Source organism: Anomaloglossus baeobatrachus, chromosome 1 (genome assembly GCF_048569485.1).
Source record: "Anomaloglossus baeobatrachus isolate aAnoBae1 chromosome 1, aAnoBae1.hap1, whole genome shotgun sequence".
NCBI classification, from domain to species: domain Eukaryota; kingdom Metazoa; phylum Chordata; class Amphibia; order Anura; family Aromobatidae; genus Anomaloglossus; species Anomaloglossus baeobatrachus.
Window position 1 is genome coordinate 52,086,142 of NC_134353.1, and position 21,653 is coordinate 52,107,794.

At 49.0% G+C, this 21,653-nt stretch overlaps 1 pseudogene; it reads right to left on the minus strand.

Annotated features, from left to right (window-relative positions):
- Positions 1 to 5,850: 5,850 nt before the first annotated feature.
- Positions 5,851 to 21,470, minus strand: LOC142256640 (forkhead box protein I1c-like; annotated as a pseudogene).
- Between the last annotated feature and the right edge of the window lie 183 nt (positions 21,471 to 21,653).

The following is a 21,653-nucleotide window of genomic DNA, read 5'->3' on the forward strand; positions in this document are numbered from 1 at the left end:
AGAAATCCCTTTAATTCAAAGACAATTTTTATTAACAGCAATAGAGTTTATACTAGAGAATAATATATTTAGTTACCTTTGAAGGATCCCACTATAGACAGATCAGGGGCTGTGCGATGGGGACGAGATTCGCACCAAGCTATGCTAATATTTTTATGGGTGCATTTGAATCCGTCTCCATCGCACAGTCAAAATATAAAGAACATATAGTCCTTTACCGTCGTTTCATCGACCTCTTCCTAATATGGAGGGGTCCACTTATAAAAGCAGAAGAATTCATAAAAGACCTAAATAAGAATGACTGGGGTCTATCTTTCACATTTAATTACTCTGATAAAACCATTCAGTATTTGGATTTACAGATTACCCTTAATGAAACTGGAAAAATTACAACATCAACTCACTTTAAGACCGAGGACGTTAACAGCTATCTGAAATTTGACAGTGGACATTTACCAAGATGGGTTCGGAATATCCCATATGGACAATATAGGAGGATAAGGAAAAACTGCACGGCAGATAAGGATTATGAGAACGAATCCAAAATTCTCAAACAGCGATTTATAGAGAAAGGATACCCGAAAAAGTTAATTCGGGATGCTTTTAAAAAAACAAACTCCCTTACCCAAGAAAAATGCCTACAATCTAAACAAGAGAACATGACAGAAAAAGAAGGAAAAAATAAATTTTCAAAATGGAGTTTAGTCACTACATTCTGCCAGCCAAGAACCCACATCGAAAAACTACTGAATAAATACTGGTTTATATTAAAAAATGACCCCATCCTAACAGAATATATACCTCATAGACCAATCGTTATATACAAGAAAAATAAGAGTATAGGTAACATGATTGCACCCAGCAACACCTCTATAAAATCAATAACAACTAAAGCTGACAACCCGGGCCCCTGGGGCTGTTATCCCTGTAAAACACCTAGATGCCTATGTTGTCAGACAATAAAAAAAGGAGCAAAAACCTTTACTTCAAAAACCACAGGGGAAACTTTTCCAATAAAACATAAATTTAATTGCCAATCCGCATATGTAATTTATTTGTTAGAATGCCCATGTGGCACTCAATATGTGGGTCGGACGATACAAGAAATGCACTCTAGGCTTAATAAACATCGACACAATATTAAAATTGGCTATACATTACATAGTATTTCAAAACACTATAGTACCCAGCACAATAGGGATCACGAAAAAAATGACACTTACGATCATAGATTCCATCAACAGCAAAGATCCACAAGCACTAACTAAATTAATCAGGAAAGAACGTTACTGGATCTTTAAGCTGGGCACTCTGGCCCCAGAAGGACAAAACCTAACACTGGACAATGTAGCCAAATAATGTAAAGATCTCTATTTGTTTGATATCCCATTTGTACTACTTTTATAATCTTTTAATGGTTTTATGACAAACTTTTTTTTTTTTAATTTTTTTAAAATTTTTTGAACAAATTAATTTTAAAGTACAAAGATTTTATAGTATGCACACAAAAGAGTATAAATATATTGATTATATTTCTAAATTTGACAGCAATTTTTATGGTTAATATGAACTTCCCTTTATTACTGTTTTTATATATTGCTATTTTTTACTATATATATTATATATCTCTTATAGTCAATATTGTTCCCAATGGGATCCAAAATAAGTGTTTTATCATGTATACCCCGATTTATTATAAGAAAAAAATACCATTAGGGCCAAATGAACCAATGATTTAATTGTACAGCACACCCACAGATTCCACCTGTGGGGTTCTTATAAATTTATTGTATGCCAACTACTCCTGTTATACCTGAGGAAAGCAACAGACTATTTGCTGAAACGCGTTGTATGTAACCAACAGGAGCTCTCTAATATTTTAATAATAAAATTAATCTACTGACGGAGCCTGTCAACCAATCATTAGCGCTCACTAAGACCGAAAAATTTTTCTACTATATGCCTACTCCCTCTAAGGGAATTCGGTCAGAGCTGCTGAAAGACACAGGAATCTCTAATCCTAACGTGGAATCTCCAGCTGGAGGACGGCGGATCGCATTCAGCACTCCAGGATCCACAGTGCCGGTGAATCCTAGGAGTAACGAGCGGTACCTAACCCGGGCGCCTCCAACAAAGCAACGATCCATCAGCGGTGACACCAGGAACCCCCCAACCCGGAGGATTCTTTTAACTAACACCGGGGTTGTGCGAGGGCGCACAACCTCATCAGGTGAGCAAAACCAAATTTTTAAACTTACTCCTATATCCACGGGTACTTCTCATATGCGCTGCTCTATTTTTTCATTACCCCTGCATGTTGGCACTCTTTTGAGAGCCAGCCCTCATGCAGGGATTGTCTGGCAGACCACTGCAATGCCACAGCCCTGTTAGTTGTGGAATTGCAGTGATTGGCCGGCCCGCACAGCGTGACCGAGCCTTTACACCGGCGGGCGCGCTGTGCTCTGCACACAGCCATCTCGTATTCCCTGCTTTCCTCGCCCACAGGCGCCTATGATTGGTTGCAGTGAGACACGCCCCCACGCTGAGTGACAGGTGTCTCACTGCACCTCATCACAGCAGCCGGTGGGCGTGTGCATACTGTGCAGTGAAATAAATAATGAAACCGGCGTGCGGTCCCCCCCAATTTTAATACCAGCCAGATAAAGCCATACGGCTAAAGGCTGGTATTCTCAGGATGGGGAGCCCCACGTTATGGGGAGCCCCCCAGCCTAGCAATATCAGTCTGAGCTGTCACTAAGCTTATCCGCGGCCACCACTGGATCCAACGGTGGCCGTGAGTTACCTGACTGACAGCAGCTGATCACGCTACTCACCTCAGTTGCTGTGTGAAGCTGACAGGAGTGGCTGTGTATTCTGCAGCTCCTGTCACCTTCATGTAGCAGAGCTGGAAGCGATGCTGGAGGTCCGTGGATTACGCCAGACATGGAGGGCTTTTTGGGGCTTATTAAATTGGTTACGAGGGAATTGTTTTGTTTTTTGTTTTTTTTTTTCTTTATTTCTAATTGTGTGTGTGTGTGTGTGTGTGTGTGTACACTGTAATTTACAGATTAATCATGGAAGGTATCTCGGGGAGACGCCTGACATGATTAATCTAGGACTTATTGGCAGCTATGAGCTGCCATTAACTCCTTATTACCCCGATTTGCCAACGCACCAGGGCAAATCGGGAAGAGCCGGGTACAGTCCCAGAACTGTCGCATCTAATGTATGCTGCAATTCTGGGCGGCTGCTGACTGAAATTGTTAGGCTGGGGGGCTCCCCATAACATGGAGCTCCCCATCCTGAGAATACCAGCCTTCAGCCGTATGGCTTTATCTGGCTGGTATTAAAATTGGGGGGACCGCACACCGTTTTTTTTTTTAAATTATTTAATTATTTATTTCAGTGCACAGTATACACACGCCCACCGGCTGCTGTGATTGGGTGCAGTGAGACACCTGTCACTCAGCGTGGGGGGCATGTCTCACTGCAACCAATCATAGTTGCCGAAAAGCAGGGAATACGAGATTGTTTGTTTAATGAGCGGCCGGCTTTTTCAAAAGAGGAAAAGCCGCCGGAGTTTAGTGAACATCTGTGCAGCGCCGCGGCAGTGATCGGGGAACGGTAAGTATGAGAGAGGGGGGAGACTAACCGACAGACAAGACAGAGAGAGACCGACCGACGGACTGAGGGAGATAGAATGAAAGAAAAAAAAAATAACCGACATCACTAGTAAAAAGCACAAAATGTGCGTTTTGGACATCTGAGTGCCACACAATGTTTTCACGTAAAATCTTTCATGTAATCTCCAAAAGTAACATACACCAGCTCTCACTATTGGGTATGTGCCCTTAACATTTCCGCCATAAATTCATTTTGGTGTCATTTTGGAAGGTTTTCTGGTGAGTCCGTAAAACTCGGACAAAATTGTTCACAGCTGTGACTTTTGAGTGATAAATGCTTCAAGGGGTCTTCCCCATGCTGTTGCCATGTCATTTGAGCACTCTTCTGAGACGTTTGTGACATTTTTAGGGTTTCTACATGCTGCCGGGGGTCATTTCATAAAAATACTCAGGTCTCCCATAGGATAACATTGGGCTCGGTGCTCGGGCCGAGTACACGAGTATCTTGGGATGCTCGGCCCGAGCCTCGAGCACCCGAGCTTTTTGGTACTCGCTCATCACTAGTGAAAACCCCTATATTTGGAATAACACATGACATCTGAATAGGGACTTTTTTTTTTTTTTTTTTTTTTTTTTTTTTTTTTTTTTTTTATTGGTAACATTTGACAAGGATCACATTTTTTGTGTTCTATGTTGAGCACTTATGTCAGAGTTTCTGTGGACATCTCACGAAAAAATGCTATTGAGACAAAACTCCTGATGGAGCCACTCGCTATAAGGGCTCTTTTTCCACTTGTACTGCTTCCAATGCGAGAGCATCAGAAGCGATATGCTAATGACCCTCTGCTCCGGGTGTCAGCCGAGGGTCATGCGAATGTGATGTGATCACATCACAGCTACGGAGAAGATGGAGGGAACACTTTCTTCCATCTCCTCCGCTGTCTGTGTAGCACCCCAGGGTTCATATGCCACAGTAACACAGTTAATTCCCCACACAACACAAATACCTCCAGGTCAGAAGGGGGAGACCAAGCTGCTTCCCTGTATATTCTGGTGTGGAGAGGAAGTGGTCAGTTCAGTCTGTTCAGTTCAGTTCCAGGGAAGACTGAGGAATAAGGATCTTCAGGTTGGAGCTGGTTCAAGCTCACCACAGGATCCGCTGACCAATTCCAGGCCTAAGCCAAGGGTCTGAGGAAAGGAGACAGAGGAACATACCTGGGTGAAAGAGTATTGCTGAACTCACCCCAGTGGAGTGCATAGAACAGATGCCAGATCCGAGGCTGTGCAGATTACACACCGCACATCTAACACCGGAGGAGAAGTGAAAATTCCAGATTCTTCACCTCTACCACAGACACAGCAACACCACAGAGTTCAGGAACATACAAGTAAGGACTCGAGTTGCCTGTCAGGTCGGTACCCGGGAGGAGAATAGGGCTGGCTGCCTAGTTTATACAGCAGCAGGGCCACACAAGCACAGGGCAGAAAAGGGAGCCAAAGCGACCCAGCTGTGTGGGAGAAATCCTGACAGACTCCGTGGACAGTACTCTGCTGAATGCCATCTTCAGTAAAGGCTAAGGAACTGCAAAACCATGGGTCTGCTTGTTTGTTGTGCTTGTGTCTTGCACTCCCCCCCCCCCCCCCCCCCCCTTCCCGCCATAGACTAGACCATCAAACTGCCCCGGGGAGAAGGCTCTACCCGTGGGGAGCTGTTCCATCTCAAGCTGCCATCAATCACCCCCGGAGGCTCTGCAGCAGTGGTGGTCATCTCTGATCACATTTGACGAGTGATGTCACATACATAACCCCCCCCTTCTTATTGTTGAACGAGGGATCACAGACCAGGTCACGACACAGTGATCCCCTTTCCAGAAGCGACCCCTTGGCCAGGTTCGGAGTATCCCCTTAGCCCCTGGCGACACATCTGTCTGAGTGCACCGCACTGACATCGCATAACATGCAAGTGCAGTGCGATTTTTGTTTAATTTCCCTGCCCCTCCCTTTTAGATTCTTCTTTCCCAAACAATAACAAAGCTTAGTTAACCTTTTTGATCTTTTGTTAAATGATTTATTGGAAAATCTTAGATTAATAAATATATGTGGAATTTTATATTGCTTTAATTTTATATGTACATGGCAGATAACTGTGGTGTCATTTTTATGGTTATCGCTTTAAAAAGTTCTACAGAATCTTTATGATAAACAGCAGAAGCCCAAAAAAGTTATCTCAACAGCAGCCGGCATGACCTAGCTCTTGAGGATGCGCTCTTCTGCCGTCACTGGAGTAAATAAGGCTGTCAATGCTGAGATCATTGTAGAAATGGCTGTGGAATTGGCTGCTTTGATGGGAGTCTGTGAAAGGACCTCTGTTGTGTAATGTGTCCTGAAAATCTGCAGATGGTCCCACCACAGAGCTTGGGGTGAAACTGCTTAACGCAGAGAAGTTCTGCTGGGAGATATCATTCACCAGCCCCAGAGACACCGGCCTGTTCACGGAGCTGAAGTCCAAGGAGTAGGTCATACTGCTAAAGTTTATTAAAACAAGGGGTAGAGCTGATTCCAGGGAGAGATGTGCTCTTCTGGTTTTCTAAGGAGGCTTCCACCACTGGGGATCATGGGGTGACCATAGATGGGCTATCCCCACCTTCCCTCCCTAGAGCCGAGGACATTTTTTCTCTTTTAGCCGTGACAGCGTCAGTCTTGTTGGATTTTGATATGCGCCGCCTTCTCCTGCGGAAGTTCCCATCGTCCATTATCTTCTCGCAATTGGGATCCAGGGTCCAGCAATTGCCTTTGCCTAAACATTGTAAAAGATAATATAAAATATAAACAAAGAAATAAAAATATAATAGTGCTTAAATACCTAATATAAATACAGTAGAAGATATTAGAAAAAAAATCTGTGGGGAAAAAATAGGTTTTACTGATACACACCACACAAACTTTTGAGGTGTGTGTGTGTGTGTGTGTGTGTGTGTGTGTGTGTGTGTGTGTGTGTGTGTGTTCCTCTTTAATCTTTAATTCATTTTAAAAAAAATTATATAATAAATTCTATTATACTTGTGTAATATGTGTATATATAATTTTACTAACATTTTCTGATTGGCCGGCCGCTTAATGACGTCGTGGTGACGTCGCTGTGATGCCGAACATCCCTCCCCCCGATAATGTTCGCTGCGGCAGTGATCACACGATATCGCACACACGACGGGGGCGGGTGCTTACACGCTCGATATTGCTAGCAATATCGTAGTGTGTGTAAAGCCCGCTTTAGGCCGTTTGAGAGTAAGAAGTCCATGAATAGAAAAATTAACTTTTTTTTTTTTGTATATTTAGAAGTCAACATATTTTTAATTAAAAAAAAAAATGAAATTAAATTACAAAATCAAGGGCGACTTTTATACTATTGCAACAGTAAAATATATAAGATGATATATAGAATGATCTCAATCATAATCTTACCTGGGTCATCCTCATCTCTTGGCATTTTCTTTAAAGCTGTTGTCGCGGGCGGAGGAGGGGACGCCGCGCTCTCCCACTACTCGGGTCCGGCTGCTGCGGCCTGCCGCTGCTCGGTGGCTCGAGCGATGGGCCGGATCCCGGGGACTCGAGCGGCGCTCCTCGCCCGTGAGTGAAAGGGGTTTGGGTGTGGGGATTGTTTATTGTCCGTGACGCCACCCACGGTTGTGGTGATTTGTTGCCACCACCGCTGCTCTGTATGGGGATCCCGGGGACTGATGACAGGGAGCAGCAAAGTTGTTGGTTCTCCCCTCCGTGGGTAGGGGGTTGTTGTCCCGGGGCCCAGTGATGAAGTGGGTGATGCAGGGCTTGGTGGGGTGCAGGGACGCGGGGGGCAGCTCTGTGCCTTGCGGCACTGTGGTACTCACTCAGCCTGAGACGATGACACAGTTGTCGGTAAAACACACGGCTGGAAAGACTGTTCCCATGGGCGGCTGCACTTGCTTTCCCCAGTAGGTGACGGTCCCTTTTTCCTGCACCTAAGATGATGGTTGCGATGGGTTCCCACCGATAACCCGCTCCCCGGCTTGGATATGGGCCGGAGGAGCCCTACTTTGCCCGCAGGCGCTGGCCCTGAGAAACTGGTGCCCTGGCGGTGGCGGTGTCTCTCCGTTACGGTTTCATAGTTTCATAGTTTTTAAGGTTGAAGGGAGACTCTAAGTCCATCTAGTTCAACCTGTAGCCTAACATGTTGATCCAGAGGAAGGCAAAAAAACCCCAATGTGTCAAATAAGCTCCAATGGGGAAAAAAATCCTTCCTGACTCCACATACGGCAATCAGACTAGTTCCCTGGATCAACACCCTGTCATAAAATCTAATATACATAACTGGTAATATTAAATTTTTCAAGAAAGGCATCCAGGCTCTGCTTAAATGTTAGTAGTGAATCACTCATTACAACATCATACGGCAGAGAGCTCCATAGTCTCACTGCTCGTACAGTAAAGAATCCCTCATCTGTGATTATGATTAAACATTCTTTCCTCAAGACTTAGCGGATGCCCCCTGTTCCAGTCGCAGGCCTAGGTGTAAAGAGATCTTTGGAAAGGTCTCTGTACTGTCCCCTCATATATTTATACATTGTGATTAGATCCCCCTAAGCCTTTGTTTTTCCTAACTAACTAACCCCAAGTTTAATAACCTGTCTTGGTATTGCAGCCCACCCATTCCTCTAATAATCTAGGTCGCTCTTCTATCTACCTGTAAGATTATGCTATTTATAACCTTCTATACTTTTGCTAACAAGAAATGCATCCATTCCTCTCAAATTCATTCAGTGAGTTGGCCATCACTACTTCCTCAGGAAGAGAGTTCCAGAGCCTCACTGCTCTTACCGTGAAGAACCCTCTTCTATGCTGATGTAGGAATTTTCTTTCCTCCAATCGAAAAGAATGCCCCCTTGTTCTTGTCATAGTCCTTGGTACAAACAGATCATGGGAGAGATCTCTATATGGCCCTCTGATATATTTGTACATATTTATTAGGTCTCCCCTAAGTCTTCTCTTTTCTAGAGTAAATAGACCTAATTTTGATAACCTTTCCGTGTATTGTAATGCACCCATTCCATTTATTATTTTAGTAGCCCGCCTCTGAACCCTTTCAAGTTCAGTAATGTCTTTCTTCAGCACCGGCGCCCAAAATTGCACACAATACTCCAAGTGTGGTCTGACTAGTGATTTGTACAGAGGGAGAATGATGTTTTCATCTCGTGCCCCCAGACCTCTTCTAATGCATCCCATCACCCTATTTGCTTTGGTGGCTGCTGCCTGACACTGGGCACTCCAATTTAGATTCTTATTCACTAAGATGCCTAAGTCTTTTTCCATGTCTGATTTCCCCAGCAGTTTCCCATTTAGTAAGTAATCGTAGCATCTGTTTCTCCTTCCCATGGACTGTTGCCTTCAATCGGGACTTGGTTGCTAGGAGACAGACGTCCCCTTCACTGACGGATTTGGCAAATTATGGCGACTCCTAGCCTTGCCGGGATCCGAAAGGCCCCTGCCCTGGTGCTGACCTTCGTATACTGCTCCAGACCGCCGGGTCACCACCCATCCGCGGTCCTTCCAGCAACCTCCGAGCAGTCCCTCTGCAGATTATCACCGCCGTCTGCTGACCTTGCTGTCACAGTCCGGGGCACACACCCGGACCAACTTCAGGCTTCCTTAACTGTCACTTTCCACTGTCTCTACTCTCACTGTTTACTCCTTCTACTTCCTCCTCCTAAACTAATCTGGCTGGTTCTTCCTGCCTCCAGGGCTGTGAACTCCTTGGTGGGCGGAGCCAACCGCCTGGCCCACCCCCTGGTGTGGACATCAGCCCCTGGAGGAAGGCAAGGATTTTTGGTTAGCCTAGGTGTTCCTAACTGGGGTGTAGGGTGTGGTGGTGTTATGACCTGTGACCCCTGGCTTGCCCAGGGCGTCACACTGTCATTGATAGAAGTTGTGCAGAACAGAATTTGCCATCCTGCTTTTTATAAAAAGGAATATTGTCCTCCATGTACTGGTATGTCTGGATAAGGGGTCAATTCTGTTCAGGTGTATTTTGTATGGCCATAGCAATAAGAACTGAGTAAAAAAAAAATGGAGGCCTTACTATATTCAAAAGTTGCTTCTGAGAAGCTATGGAAAACCAACTCTGATCTGTCAAAATGAATCCAGATGATTTTGGCAGATATGGTCTCTGAGATCCATAAGAAGGTGCCATATAGGAACTTGGGTTACCTCCATGAAGATTGCAAAGTGTATTGTTGCACATCAAGCCAAAAGTGAGGATTGGTTGAAGGTTGATAGTCCTGAATTCCATAATTGGCCAGCCTTGATGCTGAATCTAAGTTCTGCTCATTGATCATACTGAAGTTTTCATAATTTGATGCCATCTTTGTGGTCTCCTGGGACATTTTTGGATGGGTCTAATGAAGATTTGAAGATCTCTGAGCTCGAAGCTTAATTCGGCTAAAAATCTTCACACATGAAGGTTCTGCTGGGAAGAGATGCCTTATGGATTAGAAATGGTGGCTTTATATTTCTCTGGAGCATAGATCCTCCCAGCTGGGGGCCAGTGACTTGGTGTGATTTTTGCATATTTTATTATTCTCAACAACCAACTACATGCACACCCTTGTCTTTCAAATGAGGCATACAAAGTGAAGGGCCAATCACCAATGAGTAAAGCTGGTTGAACTTGCAAACAACTGGGACCTGCTGAATTAAAAAAAAAACAAAGCCACTCTGGAATCTTCTAGCCATATAAGTCTTTGGAGACCAAAATTTGGAGATTAAAAACATTGGTTGAAGGGATAGGGGTAGGAGCGCACGCAGTGTATCTGTGGCGCCCCTGCAGCAGATTGAACTGCTCAGATCCGGGATGGTGTCAGTTCATGGCTCGAGAGTCTCCAGCCCTGGGGGCTTAAGGGCCACACTCTAAAATGGGATATTTACAGGGGAGTTGTAGCTCGTGACGCCACCCATGGTGTGCGGTAATCGGGAGTACTGCTTTTGTTGGGAGTACCCGGGGAGATGGATTGGGGCAGCAATGTGTTATTACCCTCCACTGGTAGGGGTAGGCTCCGGGACTCTGGATGGTGATGCGGGACACAGTGCAGGGGTCACTCATGTACTCTCTCAGCCAATAAGCAGATGCTGATGTGAAGCCCCACAGGTGTTGTGTCGGTGCATTACTTTCAGGGACTCCACGTGGTGGTACGGTCTTTGGTCGCAGGTAGGGAACTTTCTCTTTAGGATTTTCATGACGACACTCTCTGTATTGCGGTCAGTGGGGACCGCCACTGCAGATTAAAGAGTGTCTGGGGCTGATGGTGGGTGCAGTCAGTTGTAGTAGCCTCCCGAGAGTGAGGCAAGCCCCAGGGCCCTGTGTAAGTGTGAGGAACCACAAGGCGCAGAATGTGTTTCAGGTGTTCTACTCACATTAGGTGGCAGGGTGAGTAACCCGGGCGTAGCTGGGATGAACCAGGCTGGAACCAGGTATCCTTCTGGCTGGCTGATGAGTGACTACCAACTCTCCTTCCTTAGCCCTTTTGTGTTTGTGGTGACCCCGACTTGAAGTCCCTACGGGGGTCACCCAGGGAAGTTGCTGCTGCCTGTTCTCCCTTCGTTTCTGCCCGTTTGCTTGTAGCCTGGACCAGGTCACTCCAGCTGCTTGCCTCCTGTGAACTATGGGCCCTCTCTTTGCTATGTGGCTGTGGACTCTGTAGTGTTGTCTTGAGGATCTGAAGTGCCCCCCCCCCCCTCAGGCAGGTTTGGCAGAAGACAGGTGAATCTATCTCTGCACTGGGACCTGATACCCTTGCGGGCCTGGTACCTCCCTGGTAGTCCCCTTACTCTGCAACCACTTTGCTCTCTCTAGCCTTAAGTGGATTTTGGGTGGCACTATCAGGTGACCAATCTCCCCTCCCCCCCCCCCCCATCGGTAGTCACTGTGCGGGCACTGTTCAAGTGCCCCAACTCCAGGGTCCTCTTACTGCGACTGCTCTCCCTGGGCTGCACACTCTAAACTGGCTCACTCGTGGGTTCTGCACGTCTGCTCTCTGAGCTCCACTTCCAGACTCCTCACTCCTTTCTACTTCCTCTCCCCACTGTGCCTGCCTACGCCACCTAGCAACCAGGCTCTCCACCATACCCCTTGAGTGGACATGGAGGCCACACCCCCTCCTGGAATCTCTCAGGAGTCCTTTCAAAGGTCAATGTGAGACCTGATTACTATGCGCCTGTGTAGTCACACCTCGGTCAGCCTTCTGGATTACATGTATTGCACTGCCCCCAGCATGGGTGCAGTACTCAGTGGTGCCTGACCAAGTCAGGGGCGCCACACTGACAACCGGGTAAACAAAGTCTCTAGGTGCCGCTGCCTCTCTCGGATTTCGTCTGGGTCCCGTCCCCTGCAGTGCTGCCTGGTGTACTGAGACCAGCCTCCTTGCACAAAGTTGAGATTTTACTGATGTGGCCCGGTAGTTTGCAACTTGCCGGGCCCCGCTCCCCACTGTGGCCAAGTGTGGGAGCCTGCTCTCAGGGCTCATGCTTGGGATCTTGTGGGCTGCATATGAGGAAGGCCCTATTCCCCTTTTTTGCGCTAGTGCCCCGATTTTGGAGCTAGTGGGAACAGTCCATAAAGGCGCTGCTCTCTGCAGGTTAATTGCCAGGTTGCCTGAAGCTTCTCGCCCGACCTAGGGTCTGTGTACCCCGCTGTGCCTTTTGGTTCTGGACCGGAGCTAGGACCAGGCTGATGACTGTCCTCTTGACAGGTCCTAGGCAACTCACCTCAATCTGCTGTGACCGGGGGTCCGACTCCTCTAGGCCCAGACACCACCTGCAACCTAGACAGCTACTTTCGGGAGGCACTGCTTCCTCCAGGCCCCTCAATGGTGTCCGGTAGGTTAAAGTGGTCAGTGTAATTAGTTGCAGTTAGACGTGCCCCCACCCTGAGTGTCAACTGACTGCAACCAATCACAGGTGCCAGGACAGCCGGTGGGTGAGGAAAGCAGAGCAAGTGTCTGCGAGTTAGTATGGTGGTAAAAAAATAAATTAATAATCTGTGCAGGGTCCTTGTATTCTGATGCCAGCACAGATAATGCCCGCAGCTGCAGCCCCCAGCTGTCAGGCTTTATCGGTGTTGTGTATCAAGATAAACCCAGAGTAACACATGCGAGGGACTTGCATCGCATGACCTGGCAGCTGCACACACTCCTGGCAGGAGCATGCAGGTAGATAGAAACACAATGGCTGACCCGCTCCTGTCAGTGGGCGGCTGTGCCAGGTGATGCAACACGAGACTCACGCGAGTCCCTTGCAAGTGTGATTCCGGCCTAAAAGACCTTATTTAGCCAAGACAAAGCCAGCTGGGGGCCAGTAATGCCGCATCCATTAGATGTGGCAATCTTTGAGCTTTACTGGCTCTTCTAGATTACCCTGGTGCGGTGGCAAACAGCTGCTATTAAACCCTGGGTTAGTGATGAGGGGTACAGAAGTACAAACACAAAGAAAATCTTTTTATATGTAATAAAATAAAAAATTTCTCCCTTTCACCACTTAACCCAAACACTCTGCAGGTCTAGCATAATCCACGAGATCCCATGCCGCTTCCAGCTCTGCTACATCTTAGTGAGCGGCCATAGAACACAATTGCCGGCTGTGAGTGTAGACAATGACCTGAGCTGCAATGACTGCAGGCACACTGTAACAGGCTGGGGGCACATCTGACTGCAACCAATCAGACGACAGGACGGTCGGTGGGTGGGGAAACGCACAGTTTGTGTATTTTGTGTATTTGTGTGTGTGTGTGTGTGTGTGTGTGTGTGTGTGTGTCCTAATGCGCAGTACAGGAAGTGAATGTGTACCGCCAGCGGCCGAGCTGCTCGGGTCCGGAGTCGCGGTGGCTCGAGGGGTCTCCGGATTCAGAGTGGTCCACGCGGACACTCTATTAAAGGGGGGATATGTACAGGGGGGGGGGGGGGGTTTGGAAAGTTCGTGGCTCCACCCATGGTGTGTGGTAATGTGAGGGACCACCGCTGCCATTGGGGAGACTGGTGGCGATGGTGTTGCAGCCTGATGTTTAACCCCCTCCGTGGGTAGGAGTTTGTGTCCCAGGGCCCGTCAATGATGGGTATGGCATTTAGGTGCCGTTGTGGATAGGAACAGGGGTTTCCAATGGACTCACTCCGTCCCGGAATAACTACACCAACAGCTTGTAAACCAGAATTCTGAGCGCCACTGCAGCCTGTAGGGAGCACGCCTGGATCTGTGCCCTTGGTGTTGCTGTTTGCCTATGGCCCTGTCCTTGGCACCTTCGTCTGTTGGACACGTGGGTATAAAACTCTTCGGGTCCCGCACACCCGTATGGCTAACGGAGTGAGCTTGCTCTCAGGGTTCACGCGTAGGATTTCTTTGGACTGTAGTGGGAAAGTCCTATCCCATCGAAGCACTACTACCCCAATTTTGGAGCTGGCGTGAAGCTACTTTCCAGCCTAGGGGTCCACGTACCCCATCGTGCCCTGGCCCCTGCCCGGTGACAGCTCAAGGTCACCCTCCTCGGCAGTCCGTGCCCCTTGACACTGTCCCCTGCGACTGGGGTTCCAGCTCCTACCAGGCCCAGACCAACGTCTGCCACCTAGTACACAGGAGCTCTCCTCCATGGTCTCTGACTCGCCCACCCCAGGGCTATGGGACACCCGGTGCCGGGCCGGACTAGTCCGGTGGTAGTCAGTGGTGGCTGGGCCCGGCTCCGTGGCCCTGGTGGGTGTCAGTATAATATGTGGCTGATGACTTTAAGTTTGTGTTCGTGACGCCACCTGTGGTATGCGGCTAATAAGCCGCCGCTGCTGTGTGAGGCCTCCGGGATGATGTTATGGCAGCAATGGTAGTACTGCTCCCCACAGGTAGAGCAATGCCCGGGGCACAGTTGGTGCTTGTGAATGTCTATGCAGATGAAATAACTGAGGCAACTTCAGAGGTGCAGTTCAAGTTCTTTACTCACAGTTCTTGTCAGGGCAGGCAGGACCCTTGGACTGCTGGGACCGCTGTCAGGGACCTCCGTCTTTTGGGTGATTCCGAGTGTGAAATCGGTACCCCTCTCTCTTAGTGTCTCCTTCTCTGCTGTCTTCACTAGCCTTGCCCGAGTTTGGATGGCCCTGGCTTGGCCTCCACTACAGCCTCCAGGCTGGGGGGTCACCTGTCGGCTGATTACCCCTTTTCTGAAGGTCTGCTATGGGTTCTGGCCCTGGAGCTTGCAACGTCCCTGGGCCTCGGTTTTTACTGTTTGGAGATTGTCTTTGCACTCCTCCAGTCTCTAGGGACCGTCCCCTGTCGCAGCTTAATCGCTCCACCGATGTCAATGTGGACCAGGCCACCGCAGCCTGCAGCTACTCGTAGCGCCTCTGGGCCCTCGGCTTCGGTACCCAACAAGGACTGCTCGTGGTACCTACAGGACTACCCGCGGCCCTGCGACTCCTTCTGTTCCTACGTGGTGTCACCTGGACCTATGGGTCCCAGGGTCTTCACCAGGAAGCGTCTCTTTTAGTTCCTCTGCTCCTGTCTGACTTGGAGCTTTCTTTCCTTCTTTCTTTCTTTTCTTTCTCCTCCTTGCCTGCCTCCAGCAGGCCTCCTCCTCCCTCCTTTCTCTCGTTCTTCTCCTCCAACTACATGCTGCTTCTCTCACTCCCTGAGGTAAACTGAAACTAACTTGACCTTCCTTTCTCTATCTGCTCTCTGGTGGCTCCTCCCACCTCCCCAGTTGCTAAGCTACCACCCTATGGGAGCAGGGGATGGGTCTTACAGCCCCTCTCAGCATGCAGCATGGGAGGGTTGCCTGCCACTTTCCCTGGTCCTGTGTGTCCCTAGCAATGGGTGTAGTGTGGATTTACCAGGGGACCGGAGTTCACTCTCTTCCTCTCCCAGAATGGGGCATCACACCGCTGATGGGGTGCAATGACCTGTGGCGACGGAAGCCTCAGGGGCGCCACATCTCTCCTCGTGAGAGCCACCACCACTCCACTGTCTCAACTCAACTGTCACTTTCCTCATCTTCACCTCAACAACCCCCCCCCATGTGGGCGGCTCTATTCCCTTCAGGCCCCCCAATGGTGTCTGGTAGGTTAAAGTGGGCAGTGTTCCTAGGATTTTGATTGGCTTAAGCTGTTAGCAACACCAAAGGACCAGGATCCGTAACCAAGGGGATGGAAACAACACACACACACACACACACACACACACACACACACACACACACACACACACACACACACACACACACACACACACACACACACACACACACACACACACACACACACACACACACACACACACACGTTTTGTACCGACTCCTATCCCCATAGGGAACACATGTAGGCTAGATTCATATGACCGTTCCATTTTTGTGATCCGCAAAAACGCTTTTTTTTTTTTTTTTTTCACTGATTCATCCATGTGGGATCAGTGTGACATCCGTGCCGTATACGGTCCATGTGCCTTCCGTGTTCTTTTTTGTTTTTGCGGACCGCAAAAAAAGGAAGCAGCAAGAAAGATAAATGAGTAGATAGAGATGGATAGATATAGACAGAGGAATGAATTAATGAATAGAGGGATTGAAAGATAAGAGACATATAATGTCCTAACCCCCCCCCCCCCCCCCTGCATATTTTAAGCTTTAAGCACCCTTTAGTGACTTTCATGTGGCACTAAAGGGTGCTTATGTGACGCCCTGGCAAAAACCAGGTAGTCACAAATAGGCCCCCGCATAACACCTTCCCTCACAAAGCAACACCAGCCAACCTTTAAACCCTAGTCACCCCCCCCTTAGGGACAGTTAGATACACCAGTGGGCGTGGCCAGGCGGTTGGTGCACGCCCACCCAGGGGTCTAGACTGCCCAGGGCTGAAAAACAAACAGTCTAGAGTCTAGTTCAGTTGCGTCTGATCTGTGGTAAAGCTCAGTTTGGAGAGGAGTGTGGAGTGAGGCCAGGCCTGAAGCTGACTGACAGGTACCAGGGTAGGAGCCCTGGTGCCACTGGCTAGGAGGCAGACGGTGGTCTCCGTCAGCAGGACACGGGAAGATGGTAGAACCGAGGTGGACCGAGACGGGGTTGTAGCCTGCCGGTACTGACATGGGGAACCGACCCGGAAACCGTAGCACACAAGGGGGTACTCTGAACCTGAAGCCGGCACCAGAAACCACTGGAAACAGCTAATTAACCAATTGAGGCCAGGACTAGAGGCCATGTCCCACCTAAAATCCCTCATAGAAGACGACAGCGCACCGATTCAGGAAAAAGTCACTGCCAGGGCCCATAGATCCCACGGGCCAGCGTCTGCGGGCACGGCTCCTTAGGCCACATCCAGCCAGGAGCAGACTCCTAAGCTTTATACAAGGACAGTCCAACACACAAACAGTGCAGAGAGAAGATAGAGACCCCCAGCTGGGTGGGGGACCAGAACGCAACCGTCACCGGCCGCCACCACCACCTTGGTTTACCAGAGACTCGTGTGTTTACTAAAAGTGAGTACAACTACACTCCCTGTGATCACCATCCCCTGTACTGTGCCACCGGGCCCCGGGGCCACCATCCCTACCCACGGAGGGGTTAAGAACTTGCTGCCCAACATCGCCCCTTCGTGTTCCGCAATAGCAGAGGTGATGTCCCACCTCACCACACACCGTGGGTGGCATCACAAACTCACTATGGCCTAGCCCGTATAACTACATCCCTCTATTTATTCGGCGTGTCCGCGAGACCCCCGGGTCCTGAGACCCTCGAGCCACCGCCCAAGGAGAAGGTCCGGATCAGAGCTGCGTCGGCTGCTGGGCACGGGGGCGGCACACTTAGCCTTGTATTTAGCCCAAAAAATAAATGAATACTTAAACACTGGGGGACCCCCCCCCTATCTTTTGTAGCCAGCTAGGTTAAAGCAGACTGCTTCAGTCTGCAAACCACAGATGGTAGCTTCACCTTGGCTGGTAATCCAAAACAGAGGGCACCTCACGCTGTTATTTAAAATAAATAATTTAAAACAAAAAACACTGGGTGCCCCCCCCCCCCCCCATTGGATCACCAGCCAAGGTAAAGCAGACAGCTGTGGTCTGGTATTCTCAGACTAAGGAGGTCTGTTATTGGACACTCCCCAGCCTAAAACTAGGCTACAGCCTCCCCAGAAGTGGCGAATCAATTAGATGGTTTAACGGCAACTCCAAACCTGGTCGGGGTCCGTAGGCCCTGCTGAATGGTGCTGGCTTCTCTTCACTCCCCGGTTCGGTACCGGCGGGCCACCGCCCATCCCCGGTCCTTACGGTTATGCGTCAATCGGCCTCTCCTGTAGACGGTCACCACCGTCTGCCAACCTTGCTCTAGGTGCCCGGGCCACGTACCCGGACACAGTCAGTCTGCTCCACTACCACTTCACTCCTTCTCCTTTACTCTCCCTAACTGCTCTCTGACTTCCATTTCCGCCTCCAGGACTGTGAACTCCTCAATGGGTGGGGCCAACTACCTGGCTCCACCCCACCTGGTGTGGACATCAGCCCCTGGAGGGAGGCAACAAGGATTTGCGTGTGACTGATGTGCCTAACCGGGGTGTGGGGTGTGTTGTTGCAGTAACTGTGACGTCCTGGCTTGTCCAGGGCACCACATCATTACCTGCTGTGACTATCTCCTGCACTCCTGACGCCAGCGCTGTCACTGACTTCCATTGCCCGCCGCGTTCTCAGCAATATTGTGGGAGCCCGTGACGTCACCGCTAGTGACAGTCTTGGGCCGCCCGCGAGACTTGATGTGAGAACGTGGCGGGCAATGGAAGTCAGTGACAGCGCTGACGTCAGGAGAGCAGGAGATCGTCACAGTAGGTAATGATCTCATCTAACCTCTTGACAGCAATGCTCGTCATCCCCGTGGCTGCCCGCACTGCAGTGTGAGAAGCTGCTGATTCTGCAGTCTAAGCAGCCGCGGGGCTGGCAGGGAGCAGGACACAGACTGCACGAGCAGTGATGAGAAGCTGCGCTCCCTCTGATCAGTGCTTTCAAATGTATCGTCATCTGTGATGCCAATACAATTAAATGTGCGATCCTGAGCAGGGGGCCCGGTGCTGGCGGTGACACCGTGGGCAGCCGCCGCCAGGTCCCTCCCCTTCAGCTCATGGATCCCACAGCAGTGCAAGGGGAGGTTGCGGGGAGAGTACGGGTGCAGGGAAAGTGGGGCCGGGAACTCCACGCACTGTACCCGCCCAGCAGGGTGGCAACATGCTGTTCCCAGATTTGCATGTCAACCTGGTCCTGCCCATGTTGACATGAAATGACCGGAAGCCGCAAAATCGCGGCAGGAGTGGTCACATGACCGCTCTGAGCCGGGTGAGAGGGGCTGACAGCAGGGCAGGTAAGTGGTCACTATCTACTTACCTGCCCCAATGTAGCCCAATAGTGAAATAATAAAAAAAGTCAAAATAAGCCGGATAACCCCTTTAATTCATCTAGGGCTGCAGTGACTAATTTGGTTCCACAGGTGATTTTACTTTGTGACATTTTACACCATGCTTTTTCTGTAGGATAGCAAATGCCATTTTACTTGGCCTATATTGTGCTCAGCGTCTCTTGACATGCACCCTGTAAATTGAGTTCTCCTTATTACAGTAATGCCAATCGTGTCGGATAACTGTAGTTTAGGCATACGGTGACGCTCAGGAGGGGACATTTTGGATTTGGGAGCAAAGAATTTGCTGAATTTTATTTGAAGGGTGGGAGCCATGTCGCTTTTTCAGAGTCTTTCTACCACCAAGACTGATGGCATACCAAACCACACCTCCCTCCCCACACGAAACCAACTCCCCTAAACGTAACGCGCCGAAAAAGAGCCACCTCAAACAAATCGGTGCACACCGACTCGAGTGCCAATATTAACTGACCCAGGAGCTTGTACGAAACCGGACTCTTGACTCCTTTCTAACATGTTGTCGTTTCCAACCTTTCAATGCCTGTTGGACTACAAAATCTTTGGTCACTTCCTGCAAACCCCGCAGACGAAGATGAAAACCGATGCCTAAAATCTGACAGCCGTCGAATATGGTGCCTCCAGTGCCCTGAGACGTAATAAAAATTCCAAAATGGATTCGCGAAGCTGGTCTGGGACAAACCACCTTGGCATTTCGCCCACCATCTCGTACCACTCTCTCCATGCCTTACCATATGATGACCACATAGACTCCGCAACTGAAGCTCTCACCAATGACATTAACCTTTCGTCACCAGGTCCCACACCAGCTGGGGGCAAGATCTGCCTTCGCTGTTTGCTCCTGGCATCAATTGATGGAATTCCTGCCAACGGAAACGGGAAAGGGCATCAGCACATTTGTTGTTAACCCCGGGAATATGCCGGGCACGAAACCACACGTTATACTGCAGACTGCGAAGAACCAGATGTCTCAATAGTGATAATACAGGGAGAGAGAAGACAAATTAATAGGTTGTACAACAGACATATTGTCAGACCAAAAACGCACCCTCTTATTCCGAAGTTCGTATCCCCACAGTTCCACCACAATTTGAAAAAGCTCTAAAAGGGTGCGGTTTTTGCACAGCTCCCCTTCCAACCAAATTCCAAACCCTATGGAACCCTCTGCATCCGTGAAAAGTTCTAGTTCCTCATTTGACACTTCGTCTGTTTGACAACATTTTCTCCCATTATAGCTTTGGAGAAAAACCCTCCATACCTCCAAATCCGCCTTCAAGGGGCTGGTGAGACGAATCTGGTGTTAGGGCCTAACCACTGCTCTTGTTGCCAGGGACAAACACCTTGAAAAAACCTTACCCATGGGCATTATGCAGCACGCGAACACCAAAAGACCTAAAAGCGATTACATCTGCTTCAGGGTTACCTTTTTTAAAACCGCTAGAAAATCGTTGATCAGGTCCAATATCCGCACCACATTCTCCACTGGGAGGCAAAATAGCATAACCTCTGAATCTAATTCTATGCCCAGAAAGGACAAACACTGCACCGGCCCAACTGTTTTTTTCCGTCGACAATGGTACACTGAAACGTCGCATAAGGATACTAAAGGAATACAACAGAAATTGGCGCCTGGCCCTGTCTCTAGCTACAAAAAGAAAGTCCTCCAAATAATGATCACCCTGGACCCAGTCTCACAACAGGTTACCCACTCAAAGGAGCTAAACAATTCGAAATAGCATGATATCGAGCAACCCATTGGTAGACACGAGTCATAATACAACAGGCCATCCATGCAACACCCTAACAGGTAGTAGCAATCAGGGTGACCCGGAAGTAATCGAAACGCTGCCTCAATATCAGATTTTGCCAAAAAGGCACCTGTTCCCGCATCCTGAAGCAAAGACACTGCTCTGTCAAAGGAAACATATGACACTGAAACCTCATCCTTAGATATCCCATCATTCACCGATGACCCCTTTGGAAAAGACAGATGGTGAATCATGCAATATTTGTTGGGCTCCTTCTTTGGCACAATACCTATGGGGGGGATACTCTCAAATTCACAAACTGGGCAGATTCAAACAGGCCTACTATCCTGCCCAAAGAAACCTCCTTCGCAATCTTCTCTTACCATTTGCGGCATCTGAACTGCTGATTTCAGATTCTGAGCTAAGCTGGGGAAACGTGAAAAAACTAAAGAAATAAAGAACCCATAGGTAAAACCGGTTCGCAGCCGCTGCTTTATTAGGATATCGGTCTAACCAGGGTTCCATCTCTGCCACCTTCACTGGGGTCTTTCCCATTAGAGGAACCAATCGCCCGACTTTGCTTAGGTTTTGGACATTTGACTGCCATGTGCTGGCCGCCGCACGAGGAGCACTCATGCTTCTATTTACATAAGCCAAAAAACCGGCAGTGCCCCTCATTGAACAGCCAGCAAACTCCTGGTCTTCGCACGGCCACCCCTTGACCTTGGGGAACTGAGGGGGCGGCCGCATGCTGAAAGGGCCTTTTGGCCATCAGACGCAACCAAATGTCTGTCGCTTTCACACCCCAACCGATATCAG